Source organism: Nicotiana tomentosiformis, chromosome 5 (genome assembly GCF_000390325.3).
Source record: "Nicotiana tomentosiformis chromosome 5, ASM39032v3, whole genome shotgun sequence".
Taxonomy (NCBI): Eukaryota; Viridiplantae; Streptophyta; class Magnoliopsida; order Solanales; family Solanaceae; genus Nicotiana; species Nicotiana tomentosiformis.
In genome coordinates, this window is record NC_090816.1 from 20,144,281 (window position 1) to 20,164,422 (window position 20,142).

General features: G+C 42.5%; 3 long non-coding RNA genes across 3 annotated transcripts; all 3 read right to left on the bottom strand.

The window, feature by feature from the left end:
• Nucleotides 1-413: 413 nt before the first annotated feature.
• LOC138891761 (uncharacterized) lies at nt 414-1,001 on the bottom strand. Its single transcript, XR_011408086.1, has 2 exons — nt 912-1,001; nt 414-610 (listed from the first exon to the last, which is right to left on the bottom strand). It is a non-coding gene; the product is annotated as an uncharacterized lncRNA (long non-coding RNA).
• Nucleotides 1,002-13,015: 12,014 nt separating this feature from the next.
• LOC138891762 (uncharacterized) lies at nt 13,016-14,354 on the bottom strand. Its single transcript, XR_011408087.1, has 2 exons — nt 14,239-14,354; nt 13,016-13,265 (listed from the first exon to the last, which is right to left on the bottom strand). It is a non-coding gene; the product is annotated as an uncharacterized lncRNA (long non-coding RNA).
• Nucleotides 14,355-17,168: 2,814 nt separating this feature from the next.
• On the bottom strand, nt 17,169-20,142 carry LOC108944880 (uncharacterized). Its single transcript, XR_001969025.3, has 2 exons — nt 19,865-20,142; nt 17,169-18,158 (listed from the first exon to the last, which is right to left on the bottom strand). It is a non-coding gene; the product is annotated as an uncharacterized lncRNA (long non-coding RNA).

Sequence of the window (20,142 nt, forward strand, 5' to 3'; positions counted from 1 at the left end):
AAATTATTAAAAAAATTATATTTTTAAAAAGTTCCGGCAGTCTGAACCTATGCAACATAGGAAATAATTATTTAACAATACAAAAAGTACGGCGGTCAAAACCCATACAATTCATTAAACGTATTAATTTCTTTTACTGCATTTTTTTACAAATATTGAACTTTGAATATTATCTACTAATGAACCTGTGCACATCATAATCTAACCAAGAAAGATATATATATATATATATATATATATATATATATCAACACTTAGAAATATCAACATATTTAGCATCACAAAAGTATTACTTTCATATATAAAGTAATTCAGTATATATATATATATATATATATATATATATCAACACTTAGAAATATCAACATATTTAGCATCACAAAAGTATTACTTTCATATATAAAGTAATTCAGTAGTTTTCAAACTAAATTTTAACATAAAACATTCACCCTAGCCATTCTAACATCCGTTTCAATCATGTAATTACATTATCATAATTAATTATCTAATTCAATTATAAAGAACTTCAATTGTTGTCACTTGGATTACTGCCATCAGATGATCTTCTTGCGTTCATGGGTGATAGGGATCCACTAGCTGCATCTCTTGGCTGCAAACAAAATAAAATAATAAGATCTTTTGAATGCTAATTATAACTTGAGTTATTTCTTGAATAAAAATCTGAACTAATTCCATCCTTTATTCTCTAGTCAAAATTTTAAAACACATGATACTAGGAATTTAGCAGTACACATACATAACTATAATCCCAGAAACAAGAAGGTGTCAACAGGAATAAAGTACAATCGATCCACTAAAGAAGAACGGAGAAAGAAGATCTTTAGTTTTTTTATATGAGTTGCTCCTAATGCAGATAATATCAGCTGGAAAAAAATCAGAAGTTTATTTACTGTTGTAGGAGGAGAAGAAAAGAACCCCGCGAATTGTTCTGGTATTGTCCCTTCTTTCGTTATCATATAAGCCTTGAAAGCATTTGTCATGACCCAAAACCTAACCCGTCGTGATGGCGCTTATCGTGATACTAGGCAAGCCGACCTTTCTAAAACACTTTTAAAATTTAACAGAAATGAAATTAAGACATTTAAAATAACCGGAGTCTTTCATAAAAACGGGGGTAAAACCCAAATAAATTATAAGTGCAGAAAAATAGCCCGATATCGGGGTGTCACTGAATCATGAGCATCTAGATATCCAGTCTAATACAAAGAGTGCCTAAGTATCAATACTGAAAAGAAAGAAAACATAGAAGGAGAGACAAGGTCTGCGGACGTTGGCAACTACCTTGTAGTCTCCGGTACTCGATCGCGCACGAACACGACGACCTCCATGATCAAACACACTTGGATCTCCACATGAAGTGCAGGGTGTAGCGTGAGTACAACCAACTCAGCAAGTGACAGAAATAAATAAAGAACTGAGAAGGTAGTGACGAGCTATACAAATACAGTTCACTTTCAATAATTCCAGCAAAGAATAGACATGCTTTCAAATCCGGCAGTTTAAGTCAAATCAGTTTATACAGTTACAGTGCAGGTAATCCGGATATAGAATCTTTCAGAAATTTCACAACAATGACAGATAGCAACTAAGTGCATCAACAAATGGAAAACAAGTACAGCCTCTCAGGGCAACAGACACTCAACTCGTCACAACAGCTCAATCACTCGGCTCTCAACCCTCAGTACTCACACTCAATAGGTATCTGTGCTCACTGGGGGTGTGCAGACTCCGGAGGGGCTCCTTTTAGCCCAAGCGCTATATATGCACGGACGACTCACGTGCTGCACGGACAACTCACGTGCTATAGTATCAATATGTGGAACTGCATGGACAACTCACGTGCCATAGTATCAATACTTCACATACAGGCCCCCGGCCTTACTCAGTCATCAACCTCTCTAGTCTCTCGGGCTCTCAAAAATCACAAAGATCGGCCCAAAAAAAGATAACATAGTGTATCAACAAAATCCATAAGAGGCTGAGATATAATATGTAAGTAAAACCATGACTGAGTACAAGACAACAATTAGGATGTAATTCAACAAGTACACGACCTCTGCGGGTCCCAACAGTACCATCACATAGCCAAAGCATGATTTCTAACATGATTTGCAGTTAAATTTCTATAACACATGGAGAGCATATAGCTAGCAAAAAGTTATTCAACTTTACAGTTTCATGGAATGGACCAAGTCCCAATTCCTACGGTGCACGCCCACACGCCTGTCACCTAGCATGTGTGTCACCTCCAAAATACTCACATAATCTAATAATCCGGGGTTTCATACCCTTAGGACCAGATTTAAAACTGTTACTTACTTCAAACCGCACAAAATCCTATTCCGCAATGCCTTTGCCCCTCGAATCCGTCTCCAAATGCCTCGAATCTAGCCACAAGTAGTACGAGATAATTAATATAGTTTAAAGGAATCAATTTCACAAGAAAAATATGAAATTACAAGCCAAAATCCGAAATTGGTCAAAAGCCAGCCCCGGGCCAACATCTCAAAATTCGACAAAAGTCACAAAATACGAACACCCATCCACTCATGAGTCCAACCATACAAGAATTTCTCAAATCAAACCTCAAATCACCTTCCAAAATTCGAAATTTTAGCCTATGAAGTTTTTACCATTTTCCCCCAAATTTACAACTCAAATCCTTAATTAGATGATGAAAATAGCAATAGATTCATGAAATATAGTCCAATCCGAGTTAGAATCACTTACCCCAATAATCTTCCTGAAGAAACCTCAAAAATCGCCTCACACCGAGCTCTCAAAGTCCCAAAATCAAAATGCAAATCAAACCCTCGAAATCCCATTTTCTGCCTAGTTCTTCCGCATCTGCGGACCCACCGTCGCACCTGCGATGCCGCACCTGCGGAATTACCCTCGCAGGTGGGGAAATGACTTAAAGGGATGGGTCCACATCTGCGATAAAGGGGCCGCACCTGCGTGTGCACGTCTACGGACAAAGGTCCGCTTCTGCGACCTTCCCCTCCATCTCACTCTCCGCATATGCGGAGCTTCGAGCGCATATGCGGGCTCGCAGATGCGGAAATGTCCTCGCACCTGCAACCCCTGGACATCTCCTCAACTCCCATTTCTACGCTCCTTCACCCGCACGTGCGAGTACGCACCTGCGGTCTCCCCACCGCAGGTGCGAAACCACCAGATTACAGAAACCTTCAGCCATTAGCCTAAGTCCAAAATCAAACCGTTAAGCATCCGAAACACCCGTGAGGCCCCCGGGACTTCAACCAAATATAACAACAAGTCCTAAAACACCATACGAACTTAGTAGAGCCCTCAAAGCACGTCGAACAACAACAAAAATACGAATCGCCCTCCAATCCAAACTTAATGAACTTCGAAATTTTCAAATTCTAGAAACGATGTCGAATCATACCAAACCACGTCCCACTGACCTCAAATTTTGCACACAAGTCATATCCAACATTACAGACCTACTCCAACTTCCGGAATCGGAATCCGACCCCGATATCAAAAAGTCATTCCCCCAGTCAAACTTCCCAAAAATTCGACTTTCGCCATTTCAAACCTAAATTAGCTACAGATGTCAAATTCACAGCCCAGACACGCTCGAAAGTCCAAAACCGCCCAACGAAGCTAATAGAACCAAGATAACTCTATTTCGGAGTCGGTTTCACACAGTTCAGACTACGGTCAAAATCCTACGACTTAAGCTTCCGTTTTAGGGACTAAGTGTCCCAAAACACTCCGAAACCAAAAACAAGACCTCCTGATAAGTCAAATAAGCAGAAATAGATACGGGGAAAACAGTAAATAGGGGATCGAGGCTAGTACACTCAAAATGACCGGCCGGGTTGTTACATCCTCCCCCTCTTAAAACAATCATTCGTCCTCGAACGAGCATATAGACATACCTGAAGTGGTGAAAAGATGAGGATAACGACTGCGCATATCATGCTCGGTCTCCAAAGTCGCCTCCTCGACCGGCCGACCCCTCCACTGAACCTTCACAGATGCAATATTCTTCGACCTCAGCTTTCAAACCTACCTATCTAATATCGACACCGGGTCCTCAACATAAGACAAATCCTTGTCTAACTGGATTGAGCTGAAATCCAATACATGAGACGGATCGCCGTGATACTTCCGGAGCATAGAAACATGGAATACTGGATGAACTCTTGCTAGACTGGGAGGCAAGGCAAGCTCATAAGCAACCTCCCTAACACGTCGCAATACCTCAAGTGGACCGATAAACCTCGGGCTCAGCTTGCCCTTCTTCCCGAACCTCATAACACCCTTCATGGGTGACACCCGGAGCAAGACACGCTCTCCAACCATGAACGCAACATCACAAACCTTCCTATCCGTATAACTCTTCTGTTTGAACTGGGTTGTGCGTTGTCTATCCTGAATCACACTAACCTTCTCCAGAGCATCCTGAACCAAGTCTATACCCAATAATCTAGCCTCGCCCGGCTCGAACCAACACACCGGAGACCTACACCGCCTACCATACGGAGACTCATACGGTGCCATTTGGATGCTCGACTAATAACTATTGTTGTAAGCAAACTCCGCTTGTGGCAAGAACTAATCCCACGAACCCCCAAACTCCATCACACACGCATGGATAATATCCTCTAATATCTGAATAGTGCGCTCGGATTGTCCGTCCGTCTGAGTGTGAAATATTGTGCTCAACTCCACTCGAGTACCCAACTCATGTTGCACGGCCTTCCAGAACCGTGATGTAAACTGCGTACACCGGTCAGAGATGATAAATACTAGTACGCCATGAAGCCTGACGATCTCGCGGATATACACTCGAGCTAGCTGCTCGAAATAATAGGTAGTCATCACAGGAATGAAATGAGCTGACTTGGTCAGCCGGTCCACAATCACCCAAACTGCATCAAACTTCCGCTGAGTCCGCGGAAGCCCAACAACGAAATCCATAGTGATCCGCTCCCATTTCCACTCCGGAATCTCTAACTTCTAAAGCAACCCACCTGATCGCATAATGCTTATACTTCACCTGCTGGCAATTTAGGCACCGAGCTACATACTCCATTATGTCCTTCTTCATCCACCTCCACCAGTAATGCTGCCTTAAGTCCTGATACATCTTTGCGGCACCCGGATGAACAGACTAATGCAAACTGTGAGCTTCCTGGAGAATCAACTCACGCAAACCATCTACATTGGACAAACATAGTCTGCACTGCATCCTCAATGCACCATCATCCCCAATAGTGACCTTCTTAGCATCACCGTGCTGGACCTTGTCCTTAAGGACAAGCCAACACTCGACTCGGCTCAGAAATATCCAATCTAACAAACTGGATGGCTAAGGCCTGAACATCCAATGCTGATGGTCTCTCTGCTGCTAGAAGATATGCTAAGCTCCCCAAACTCTTCGCCCGACAACTCAAGGCATCGGCCATCATATTGGCCTTCCCGGGATGGTACAAAATGGTGATATTATAGTCCTTAAGAAGCTCCAACCACCTTCGCTGACACAAGTTAAGATCCTTCTTCTTGAACAGATGCTGTAAACTCCGATGATCAGTGTAAATCTCACATTTGAACCCCGTATAAATAGTGCCGCCAAATTTTCAAGGAGTGAACAATTGATGCTAACCCAAGGTCATGGACACGATAGTTCTTCTCATTAGGCTTCAACTGGCGTGAAGCATAAGCAATCACTCTACCCTCCTACATCAGAACACACCCAATACCGATCCGCGAGGCATCACAAAACACTGTGTAGGAACCAAAAGCTGATGGCAGAACTAGAACTGGAGTCGTGGTCAAAGCAGTCTTGAGCTTCTGGAAGCTCTCCTTGCACTCATCCGATCACCTGAAAGGAGCACCCTTTTGGATCAATTTGGTCAAGAGAGATGCAACAGATGAGAAACCCTCCATAAAATGATGGTAATAGCCCGCTAAACAAAGAAAGCTCCTAATCTTCGTGGCTGAATACGGTCTGGGCCAACTTTGCACCACCTCTATCTTCTTCGGGTCTACCTGAATACCCTCACTGGACATCACGTGTCCCAAGAATTCCACTGAACTAAGCCAAAACTCACACTTGGAGAACTTTGCATAAAGCTTCTCCTCCCTTAATCGCTGTAACACAATCCTTGGATCTTGAGCATGCTCCTCCTGGCTACGAGAGTACACCAGGATATCATCAATGAATATAATAAAGAACGAGTCCAAATAAGGCTGAAACATACTGTTCATCAGATGCATGAACGCTACTGGGGCATTGGTCAGCCCAAAAGACATCACAAGGAAATCATAATGGCCATATCGGGTCTTGAAAGCTGTCTTAAGAATATCTGAGTCTCTAATCTTCAGCTGGTGATACCCTGACCTCAAATCAATCTTGGAGAACATCATCGCTCACTAAAGATGGTCAAACAAATCATCAATACGCAGTAAAGGATACTTGTTCTTGATTGTGACCTTGTTCAACTGTCTGTAATCAATGCACATTCTCATAGTACCATCCTTTTTCTTCACAAATAGAACTGGTGCACCGCAAGGTGACACGCTAGGCCAAATAAACCCCCTATCAAGGAGTTCCTGAAGCTGCTCCTTCAACTCCTTCAACTCAGCCGGTGCCATACGGTACAGTGGAATAGAAATGGGTTGAGTGCCCGGCACCAAATCAATACCGAAATCAATATCCCTATCTGGCGGCATGCCCGATAGGTCTGCAGGAAACACATCCAGGAAATCTCACACCACCGGAACAGAATCAATAGCAAGGGCCTCTGCACTAACATATCTCACAAAGGCCAGATAAGATAGGCAACATTTCTCAACCATCCACTGAGCTTTCAAGTATGACATCACTCTACTGGGAACATAGTCTATGGAGTCGCTCCACTCGATCCTCGGCAACCCCGGCATAGCCAATGTCACGGTCTTAGCATGACAATTTAGAACAACATGAAATGGAGACAGCCAATCCATACCCAAAATCACGTCAAAATCGACTTTACTAAGCAACAAAAGATCTACTCTGGTCTCCAGACTCCCAATAGTCACCTCACATGATCGATTTACATGGTCCACAATGATAGTATCACCCACTAGAGTGGAAACATGAACAAATGAAACTAGAGTCTCACAGGGGCATATCCAGAAAATGAGCAAAATACGATAATACATATGAATAAGTGAAACCAGGGTCAAATAGTGCAGAGGCATCTCTGTGGCAAACTGAGACAATACCTGTAATCACAGCATCTGAAGCAATGGCATCTGGTCTGGCAGGGAGGGCATAGAAATGGGCCTGGCCACCCCCTGATTTGCCTCCCCCTTTCGGGCAACCCCTAGCTGACTGAGCCCCACCTCGAGTTGGATGGACAGGTGGTGGAGTTGTTGGTGTTGGTGCCATTGGTCGAGTACTCTGTTGTGGAGTCCCACTCAACAACCTAGGGAAATCTCTCTTGATGTGACCAAAATCTCCTCACTCGAAACAATCCCTCCTCTGACGGAACTGTTGCTCCTGGTGCCCAGAGAAACTACCTGTGGAAACCTGAACTGACAAGGCATGGTGGGAACTCTGCCCTGGTAGTGCACTGAACGACTACTGGCCCTGCTGATGACTATGTGACCCGTGGCCAGATGATGCACCACGGTGGACTGGGCGAGCCGTTTGAGCATGTCTGAAAAGACGACCCCTACCATGGTGAAACTGCCCCCCCCCCAGAAGGGACACCGCTAAATCCACCCTATCCACGAGGCCTCTTGGCCTTCCTCTCAACCTGCTCCCGACTGCGAACCATCTCAATCTGACGAGCAATGTCGAAAACCTCATCGAAAGTAGTACCAGACACACACTCTCTCTCTCTAGTCATAAGCGATCGTAGCTGAAAAGTGAGGCCATCTATGAACCTTTTGATCCTCTCCCTGTCTATGGGAACCAACCAAATAGCATGACGGGCCAACTCCGAGAATCACATCTCATACTACGTCACATACATATCACCCTAACGAAGCTGCTCAAACTGCCTGCGCAGCTCCTCTCTACCGGACTGAGGCACGAACTTCTCCAGGAATAGACCAGAGAATTGCTGCCATGTAAGGTTTGTTGCGCCGACTAGCCTACGCCTCTCATAAGCCTCCCACCAACTGAAGGCAGCCCCATAGAACTGAAAGGTAGTGAACGAGACCCCACTGGTCTCCAGAATACCTGCTGTACGGAGTATCCTCTAACACCTGTCTAAGAAGCCATGTGCATCATCTTCCTCGGTACCACTAAAAGATGGAGGATGAAGTCTCCCAAACCTCTCCAATCGACGCTGCTCATCATCAGGCATGACAAGTACCACATAGTCCTAAGCAGCTGCAATCGTGTAGGCTGGTGGTGCCCCCGGTGTCTGGAATCCCTGTACCACCTGCTCTGGTGTGCGGGCGGGAGTCTGAGCACCTCCCCCAGCCTTAGAAGTAGCTGATGCGGGCGATACAGAGACCGCCTGAGCAAGACAAGTACATGCGGTCAGAATCTGAGTTAAGGCCTCCTAAAGGCCTGGAATCACCATGGGCACTGGTGGTGCCTGAGTTGGTCCCATGGGCACTGGTGGTGCCTGGAATCACCATGGGCACTGGAATCACCATGGGCACTGGTGGTGCCTGAGTTGGTCCCACCGGCTCATCCACAACTTGAGCCTGCTCCTGAACTGGGGCAACTGGTGGATCTTCATGTGTTGTCCTGGCTGTGGTACGAGCTACACCTCTGGCCCTACCATGACCTCTACCACAACCTCGACCTCTTGCGGCCCTGATTGGTGGTACTGGTGGTTGTCTATCCAGCCCTGTAGTACACGTCATCACCATCTGTGAGAGAATTTGAACAACATAAATTTAGTTACCAGAATCAAAAGATTCGCATGACAAGAATTCAAGAATGTAAAGTTTCCTAAGGGTTCGGCAGCCTCTCGAAGATAAGTACAGACGTCTCCGTACCGATTCACAAAACTCTTCTAAACCTGCTCATGAATCGTGAGACCTATGTAACCTAGTGTCGCAGACCCATTTTCTGGGGGCTCAGCGAGGGCAGCGAGATAGCCTGACTACTACTCTTGCTTCAGCCCTTAACAAGAAACAAGCACAAAATCGTGCTTTGGACCAAGGCAATCACACAAACTCAAAGGTTGGAGGGATAACGAAATGAAAGACACAAAGATGGGAGGCCAAGGCCAATTTTCGGGGTTTATCTCATATACAAAAGAAGGAAATACAAGTAAAGAGATCTGCCTTCTAACAAGGCTTATGTATCCTATTTATACAGAAAAATGTCCACAGGCAGCTAAGCTGGTTGTGGGCCCATCCAGCCTGTGGTGCACTGCTTTGTGCTGGTTTCTTGGAAGGTGTTGGTAGCACATATGCCAATTGACTTGTCCAGCTGATGTGGCCCACTTCTTGCTGGCAGGTAGTTTCTCCCATGTTCATCCAGACAGGATGTGGCCCTACCTAGCTGTGCAGCACATGCCTTTGCTGGCAGCATGTTGCTTCCATGATTGTCCTGGCAGACTGTGGTCCTGCCCAGTTGTGCTGCATGTGACTTTGCTGACGAAACGTATCCCCTAGGAGGGCCCGGACAGCCTGTCGGATTATTGCCTCCATGTGCAAAGACCTTCTGGTCTTTGGCAGCCAAGTTTGGCTCGTTTGGCAGCCCTTTAGGTAGCAAATTTGGGCGGAAAATATGCGGGTCGGTACACTCTCCCCCACTTGAAATGGCGATGACCTCGGCGCCACATCGGTTCAAGTAGTCGTGAACTTGATCTTTGAATGGCCACAATGCCTCATATTTTTCCCACGTTGCCCCTTCTGATGGTTGCCCTTTCCATCGGACAAGAAATTGGGCGCTTGAATTGCCCCAACCTACTTCTTGTATCACCCGATGCTTGATAATGGTCTCGACCTTTTTGTCGATGACCGAAGAACTTGTGAAAACATTTGGTCGCCTGGATTGCCTCCGCTCCATATAACCCTTGTCTCTACAAGGTGCCTTTAACGGACTGACATGCCTCGACCCAAGTAGCTTTCCACGTTGCTTCCTTGAATCCTCCAACTTTGGAGGTTCCATGTACGGACCCATGGCATGTGGCTTCGCCCACGAACTGAAGTCCTTACACTTAAGGACTCGTTGTTCAGAAGGAGTCAAGGCTTTGTCCCTCTTGACTTCCTTAGTCCATGTCCCGACTGCCAAAACCGGTACTCCCTCTTCCATGAAGCCTTTTACGATTTGAATCGCGGACAGCAAACTAACAACTTGTGGTACCCAAACTGCCGTCACCACACACGGACCCCTTGGGTCATAAATGTAGATCTGGTTGAGAAATGGGCATATGAATGCCTTCACTGCATCCCAATAATCCAGCCCCAGTACCAGATCAAATACGTCTAGGGAAGCGACAAAGAAACTCACGTTTCCCTGCCAAGCTCCTAAGTTGAGCTGCACATTGCGGGCGATCCCTTTCACGTTGGTGGGTTTGGCATTTTCCGTCTTCAGTACAGAACTGCTAGGACCAAACTCAAGGCCAAGTGACTTAGCCTTTGCTTCGGACACAAAATTGTGTGTCGCGCCGGTGTCTACCATGATACGGACTGATTGTCTGTTTAATTGTGCATCCACGAATAGTGATCCTGGTTCTCCTGATTGGCGCTCCTTGCCAATCACATCGTTGCCTAAAGCGTGAATCAGTTTGACAATGTCATGCTTCCCTTGGGCGGCCTGCTTCAAAGCAGGCCTTTCGGCGACTACTGCGCCCATTACCATATTGCCAAGATGAGCTATGTGCGGTGGTTGTTCTTTGGCTTGTTCATCCGCTTGGATTCTTTCCTCTGTTAGCCTCCGCTCGGCCGAAATTATGGCACCGAGTTTCTTCAAAGAAGGACAATCTTTGTAGCCATGACTAGTGTCCTTGCAGATATAACAACCATTGTGGGGACCAGCATCCTTCCTCCTTTGGTTGTACCGGTCGTGCCAGTGCACCTTGTTGCCTTGTTCTCTGGAATTGCGGTCAGGGGTAGCAACTTGTTTGCCCTTGTCCCGATATCCATGGTCTCCATCAGGTTGGAAGTTGGTGTCCCTCGCCTTTGTGGCTTCTGTCCTATAATCATTTAAGGACTCTGCAACCGCAATAGCTTCATCGACGTCTTTGACTTGACGTCGCTGCAATTCCTATATTGCCCAATCTTAAAGGCCATCGATGAAAGTGAATAACAAGTCATCGCTTGCTAAGTTTGGAATTTGCATAATGAGTTTCGTGAAATTTCTCACGTACTCGCTTATGGAAGTTGTTTGCCTGAGCTCTCTCAACTTCCTACGTGCCTTGTTGACAACGTTTTGGGGGTAGAACTGGCGCTTCAGTTCGAACTTCAACTGATCCCAGCTCTTGATGGAGCAAGTTACCTTCTCCATGACTGCTTTCTTCTGTCTCCACCAAAGCATGGCGGTCTCGGCAAGATACATCGTTGCTGCCTAGATCTTGGCAGCCTCATCAACGATGTAAAGGTGCTCAAAGTAGTCTTCCATCTTCCAGATGAAGTTCTCTACTTCTTGAGTGTCTCGTTCGCCCCTAAACTCCTTCGGTTTTGGGCCCTCGATCTTGGTCTCCCGCACTGTCACATGATTAGTGCCACCAGCTAACTCTACTGCCTTCAGTTGTTGCTTTAGGAGCTCAATCTCCGCGTGCAATGCCGATACAACCTCGGTCAGCTTAAGCTCAAGGTTGGTCAGTCCTTCCTTGTGCTCAAAAATCGCTTGATATACCGACTCTTTGACCTCATCTAGTCCATCTAGGGTCGTAGACTCAAGTGCTTGGAAGTTGTGCAGAACTTCACCCATGTGCTGGTTTAGAGCATCTAAACTAGCTTCAGTGAGACCCATTCTCACGTTTAAAGGATTTGAGACAGAAGCCTCATAATCTTCACCACGGCTAACCTGTTGTGGGGGCAGCGGTAAAGCTGGCGACTCACTTGTTACGGCTATGGCGGGATCTCGAACTTTGCTTGTTCCTCTCTTCTTTGGTTTCTGCCACTTTGTTGGTGACTCGTCTCTGCCACGAATGTTGTCTAAGTTGACGTTATCTCCATCAGTTGCCATGGTCGATAACCTTTGCTCTGATACCACTTGTCGCGGACCCATTTTCTGGGGGCTCAGCGAGGGCAGCAAGATAGCCTGACTACTACTCTTGCTTCAGCCCTTAACAAGAAACAAGCACAAAATTGTGCTTTGGACCAAGGCAATCACACAAACTCAAAGGTTGGAGGGATAACGAAATGAAAGACACAAAGATAGGAGGCCAAGGCCACTTTTCGGGGTTTATCTCATATACAAAAGAATGAAATACAAGTAAAGAGATCTGCCTTCTAACAAGGCTTATGTATCCTATTTATACAGAAAAATGTTCACAGGCAGCTAAGCTGGCTGTGGGCCCGTCCAGCCTGTGGTGCACTGCTTTGTGCTGGTTTCCTGGAAGGTGTTGGTAGCACATGTGCCAATTGACTTGTCCAGCTGTTGTGGCCCACTTCTTGCTGGCAGACAGTTTCTCCCATGTTCATCCAGACAGGATGTGGCCCTACCTAGCTGTGCAGCACATGCCTTTGCTGGCAGCATGTTGCTTCCATGATTATCCTGGAAGACTGTGGTCCTGCCCAGTTGTGCTGCATGTGACTTTGCTGATGAAAAGTAGCCCCTAGGAGGGCCCGGACAGCCTGTTGGATTGTTGCCTCCATGTGCAAAGACCTTCTGGTCTTTGGCAGCCAAGTTTGGCTCGTTTGGCAGTCCTTTAGGCAGCAAATTTGAGCGGAAAATATGTGGGTCGGTACACTAGGCTCTGATACCAACTTGTAACGACCCACAACCTAACCCGTAGTGATGGCGCCTATTGTGATACTAGGCAAGCCGACCTTTCCAAAACATTTTTAAAATTTAACATAAATGAATTTAAGACATTTAAAATAACCGGAGTCTTTCATAAAAACGGGGGTAAAACCCAAATAAATTATAAGTGCAGAAAAATAGCCCGATATCGGGGTGTCACTGAACCATGAGCATCTAGATATCCAGTCTAATACAAACAGTGTCTGAGTATCAATACTAAAAAGAAAGAAAACATAGAAGGAGAGACAAGGTCTGCGGAGGTCGGCAGCTATCTCGTAGTCTCCGGTACTCGATCGCGCACGAACTCAACGACATCCGTGATCAAACACACCAGGGTCTGTATATGAAGTGCATGGTGTAACATGAGTACAACCAACTCAGCAAGTAACAGAAATAAATAAAGAACTAAGAAGGTTGTGGCGAGCTATACAAATACAGTTCACTTTCAATAATTCCAGCAAAGAATAGACATGCTTTCAAATCCGGCAGTTCAAGTCAAATCAGTTTATACAGTTACAGTGCAGGTAATCCGGATATAGAATCTTTCAGAAATTTCATAACAATGACAGATAGCAACTAAGTGCATCAACAAATAGAAAACAAGTACAGCCTCTCAGGGCAACAGACACTCAACTCGTCACTACAGCTCAATCACTCGGCTCTCAGCCCTCAGTACTCACACTCAATAGGTACATGCGCTCACTAGGGGTGTGTAGACTCTGGAGGGGCTCCTTTCAGCCCAAGCTCTATATCCGCACGGACGACTCACGTGCTGCATGGATAACTCACATGGTATAGTATTAATATATGGAACCGCACGGACAACTCACATGCCATAGTATCAATACCTCACAGACAGGCCCTCGGCCTTACTCAGTCATTAACCTCTCTAATCTCTTGGGCTCTCAAAAATCACAAAGATCGGCCCAAATAAAGATAACATAGTGTATCAACAAAATCCAGAAGAGGCTGAGATATGATATGCAAGTAAAACCATGACTGAGTACAAGACAGCAATTAACAAGTAATTCAACAAGTACGCGACCTCTGCGGGTCCCAAGAGTTCCATCACATAGCCTAAGCATGATTTCTAACATGATTTGCAGTTAAATTTTTATAACACAGGGAGAGCATATAGCTAGCAACAAGTTATTCAACTTTACAGTTTCACGGAATAGACCAAGTCCCAATTCCTATGGTGCACACCTATACGCCCGTCACCTAGTATGTGCGTTACCTCAGAAATACTCACATAATCCAATAATTCGGGGTTTTATACCCTCAGGACTAGATTTAAAACTGTTACTTACCTCAAACAACGCAAAATCCTATTCCGCAATGTCTTTGACCCTCGAATCCGTCCCCAAATGCCCTGAATCTAAGTCAAAAGCAATACGAGATAATTAATATAAGCTAAAGGAATCAATTCCACAAGAAAAATATAAAACTACAAGCCAAAATCCGAAATTGGTCAAAAACCGGCCCCGGGTCCGCGTCTCGAAATACGACAAAAGTCACAAAATAAGAACACCCATCTACTCACGAGTCCAATCATACAAGAAGTTTTCGAATCTAACCTCAAATTACCTTCCATAACTTGAAATTGTAGCCTATGAAGTTTCTACCATTTTTCCCAAATTTACAACTTAAATCCTTAATTAGATGATGAAGATAGCAATAGATTCATGAAATATAGTCCAACCCGAGTTAGAATCACTTACCCTAACAATCTTCTTGAAGAAACCTCGAAATATCGCCTCACACCGAGCTCTTAAATTCCCAAAATTGAAATAAAAATCAAACCCTCGAAATCCCATTTTCTTCCGCATCTGCGGACCCACTGTCGCACCTGCGACGCCGCACTTATGGAATTACCCTCGCAGGTGCGAAAATGACTTAAAGGACTGGGTCCGCATCTGTGATGAAGGGGTCACACCTGCGTGTGTGTGCCTGCGGACAAAGGTCCACTTCTGCGACCTTCCCCTCCATCTCACTCTCCGCATATGCGGAGCTTCGAGCGCATATGCGGGCTCGCAGATGCGGAAATGTCCTCGCACCTGCAACCCCTGGACATCTCCTCAACTCCCATTTCTGCGCTCTTTCACCCGCACGTGCGAGTACGCACCTGCGGTCTCCCCACCACAGGTGCGAAACCACCAGATTATAGAAACCTTCAGCCATTAGCCTAAGTCCAAAATCAAACCGTTAAGCATCCGAAACACCCGTGAGGCCCCCGGGACTTCAACCAAATATAAAAACAAGTCCTAAAATACCATACGAACTTAGTAGAGCCCTCAAAGCACGTCGAACAACAACAAAAATACGAATCGCCCTCCAATCCAAACTTAATGAACTGCGAAATTTTCAAATTCTACAAACGATGTCGAATCATACCAAACCACGTCCGATTGACCTCAAATTTTGCACATAAGTCATATCAAACATTACAGACCTAATCCAACTTCCGGAATTGGAATCCGACCCCGATATCAAAAAGTCATTTCCCCGGTCAAACTTCTCAAAAATTCAACTTTCGCCATTTCAAACCTAAATTAGCTACAGATGTCAAATTCACATCCCAGACACGCTCGTAAGTCCAAAACCGCCCAACGAAACTAATAGAACCGAGATAACTCTATTTTGGAGTCGTTTTCACACAGTTCAGACTACGGTCAAAATCCTAAGACTTAAGCTTCCGTTTTAGGGACTAAGTGTCCCAAAATACTCCGAAACCAAAAACAAGATCTCCCGGCAAGTCAAATAAGTAGAAACAGATACGGAAAAAATAGTAAATAGGGGATCGGGGCTAGTACACTCAAAATGACCGGCCGGGTCGTTACAGGATTCATCATTCGTTTGTGAGAATTCACTATTTCTTTGTAGTTCTCTTGGCTTTGGTTGTGAGCATTCAATAATTTATTGTAGTTCTCTTGGCAATGGTTCAAACATGAAGCATCACTACTTGAAGCATTTATACCACCAAAACGAGGTATTGCATGTTTAAAAACTTTGCTGGGGACAACTCCTAATCCTAAGCACCTTACCCTTGCAGAGTGCTCTTTTCCTAATATTTTACCAACAACATCATTCGGCAAAACTTCAGACTCATCCACCGTGCTTTGGCTCAAAGAAAGCTCAATTGTTTCCTAAATATTATTTGTTACAACATTAATAAGTAACTAAATGCACACTAAGACAAGCAAAAAAGAGATAGCTGCTTAAATGCATCAAGCCAGATACTTTAAAAGTATAAAATACACCTAAATACAAAAGCAATACCAAAAAAGAACTTCATCCTTATAGGTCTCATTGTAAGTAAAATGAACTTAAAAGATACATGATGATTTTTTAGAACTATATGGTGGTCTGGTTCATTTTACTGACTCCTTTTGCATTTGAATAAGCAAGATCAGCACTTAATACTATGCAGCGTAACTACTACCATTATTTTCATAAGAAACCAATACAGAGAATCAATAAAAAAGAAAAGGAGTTTTTTTTTACATCAATGTAAGAAGCTGGGTGAAACAAGTATATGGAAATGAAGGAAATATACACAAAAACAGAGTAATGGTGAGTTAATATATATGGGACAAGAGAAATCAATTGGCTATCTTTTGTTCTTCTGAAACAGATTTCCTTTTTTCTGAGCTATTCTTGTTGTGTTATCACATCAGATAAGTACTATGATTAATGAATCCTTGCTCATTGTAGGAGATTTTAATATTATCCTCTCAGTACATAATAGACTGAATGGACTAAAATAATCAGACACCATCAACTTTCAAAGACGTATACAAGATATTGAACTTGGCCAAATCAATAGGAAAGGGAGTCAATACTCTTAGAGTAATAAAAGAGATGCAGAAGAGAGAACCTATAGTTTAATAGATTGAGCTTTCTGTAATGACCAATAGTTTCTAATGTATAGTAGATTGGAAGCATTTTACCACAATCTAGAATGCTCAGACCGTACGAAAATTATTATTGAAGCTAATATAGCTAAATAATACATCTCAACGTTATTTCGATTACCCATATCTCGTAGATCTTTTCGAGCCTTAATATGATCCTTTGATTTTTCTTTATCATTTAGCAAAGAGTATATAATATTATCAAACACATTCTTTTCAATATACATAGGGTCTAAATTATGGCGCAATGAGTTGAATTCCCAATATGAAAGACCGAAAATATGCTTTTTTTTCTTCATTGCTGAGTTACATCTTCCCCAACACTCTTTTGCCTATTTCTTTTTCTTTTATCATTCAACTCTGCTGGTTTTCCAAATTTAATATCAATATCTTTCACTTGTTGTAAAATGTCGGACCCAGATAACTTATTTGGGGGGGGGGGGGGGGGGTTGTCCTCTCTTCCACATTTCCACCAAAGCGAAGCTTCATCAATCTAAATTTGTGATTTCTTGCCAAAAATCGACGATGGCCAAAAAAGCACCACTTTCTACTATGCCGAAGTCAATAAGGTTATCAAAATTACAATAAGGGCATGCAAAACCGGTATGTGTGTTCTAACCAGATAAAATATTAAGTCCAGGAAAATCACTGATTGTCCACATATGAGTTGCTCGCATTCTAAACATTTCATCCTTTGATGAATCAAAAGTTTTCACACCTTCACTCCACAACTTATTCAACTCCTTAATAAGGGGTTGCATGTATATATCTATATTATTCCCCGTCGTACGTGGACCTGGAATGATTGTTGAGAGGATAAAATTTGGTTGATTCATACACAACCAAGGTGGAAGATTATATGGAACCAAAATCACTGGCCAAATGCTATAATTAGTACTCATCATCCCAAAAGGGTTAAAACCATCACTAGCTAGGCTTAATCGAATATTTTGAGGATCAGAAGAAAATTCAGGAAATATTGTATCAAACCTCTTCCATGCCTCACCGTCTCTAGGATGCCTTATGATTCCATCTTTGTTACCATTCTCCGCATGCCATCTCATATGCTCTGCCGTCTTAGAACACATGAACAATCTTTGTAACCTTGATTTTAATGGAAAGTAACGCAAAACTTTTGCAGGCTTCTTCTTTTGCTACTTAGTTGTAGTAGACTGCTTCTTCTTACCTGTAGCAGACACCAAAATTTTGCTGCTTTTCTTATCAGGCTTCCACCTAGAAGTGCGACAATACTTGCATATTTCCTCATCAATATCATCTTCCCAGTACAACATGCAGTCATTCGGATAAGCATTGATCTTAACATAATCAAGACAAAATTTATTGATGGTATTCTTGGCCTCATAAAAAGAATTAAGTATTTTTGCAAATTTAAATGCATCCCTAAGTAGATCTAGTATCATAGTCATTCCCTTGTCACTTCACCCAGACAAACACTTTATGTGATATAATTTTAACAAAAACTCTAACTTTGAGTACCTGGACCCTTCATACAGTTCTTGATTTTCATCTCTAAGCAAATTATAAAAGTCTTTGTTATATGAAGTTGGCATTTCGTTTAATATTTCTTCTTCTCCCACTACTTGTGACGGACCTACATTAACGCTCTCATATCTTAATCCCTCAAATGCTTCATTAATTAATAATTTTATAGGATTTTCAGGAGGTATTGTATCATGGGTAACCTCTATCTTGTTAGAATTGTGCACCACATTCATTTCCCCATGCATAACCCAAGTGACATAATTTTGAGTGAATGGTTTGCAGACCAAATGGTCAAATACTATAGCATTAGTCTACCACTTTCTAAAGCCACATTTAGGATATGGACATTTTATTCTATCTCGTATAGATCCATTCTTAAATGCAAATTCTATAAATTGATTCAAACCAAGCAAATATTCTGGTGTGTTCCTCGACATTCTAATCCAAGACTTATCCATTGAAAAAATAGATTAGTGCGAAACAATAGTACCTACAAGATTTTCAAAGCTATAAGATTAGAGACATATTTTAACACTTTATAAGACAACAAAAAATAAAGGTAATGTTCTACTAATTATCTAGCATGATAAGACCAACTGAGAATGATACAACATGCTACTTAATTTTTCCTAAATTGACTACATTACAACAAGCCTTTTGCATTAAACAGCAAGCTCGTTGACGCAATTAGTAAATTAAATGACAAATGTAAACAGTAATAGAAACACAAAAGTTTACAAACAAACAATGAATTATTTTCTGGAAGCGGTGAAAAGAAAAGAAATCAAGCACGATGAGATTAGTAGAGTTAAAATAGATGTTAGCATATTCTAATCAATTACATAGCTTAGATAGATATTCGTTTTTTTCCTGAAAGAAAACTTTAATATCAATAGAATAATTAGACAGATTTCTCGACGAGTAAGAATTTCAATCCTAACAAGTAATAAAATAGTAATGCTAAAAAATCATCTAGCTAAAACCAAGGAGAAAGAGTAAAACTTCATTATCAGTTTATACAAAAATATGCCACTTGACTAATTAACAAACTGAAAAAAAAAAAAAAAGTATCATCACAAAACCAAAATTATACATACATGTGCCTAGGTATCTACCATAAACATGCATGCAATGTAAGAATCAAGTAAAATGAAGGTTAAAAATTAGGCATATCAGTGTAGTAATTAAAGAGATAATGGAGAAAAAGCTTACCAAAACTGAAAAACACAGAGACTAATCAATTTATTACTAAAATTTTTTTATATTACAGAACATGAAGAAAAAAAATAGAAAACAAAAATACATTAGGATATTGAGGCAATAAAGCAGATTGCATGCCAGAAAATTAGAGCTTTATTGAGAAGCTAAGCTAATAAATTGCATAAAATCAACATAGAAACCCCAAATCAACCAAAAAACTCCAAATAAATAGAAAAAACCTCAAATCCAACAGAGAATACCCAAAATAACACAAAAATAAAGTAAAAATCCACATGCAATTTATAAAATACAAAAATACCTGGTTACACAAAATCAGAATTGGAGAAGATGAAAGACAAATTTCAAATAAACTGAAGAAGAAATTACTCTGATTGGGAAAACTTGACTGCTATGCTATTTCAGTACTGCAAGAGAGAGGCCGCCGCTTGGAGACTAGAGACAGAGAGAGAGAGTGAGAGAAACGGGAAAGTGGGAAAGCAAAATGAGGTCTAAAGGTTTTAGGTAATAAGGTCTAAAGTTTTTGGGAGAGAAAAAATGAGGAAAAACAAAAATATAGTGGGAAAAATTAGAAGCTTG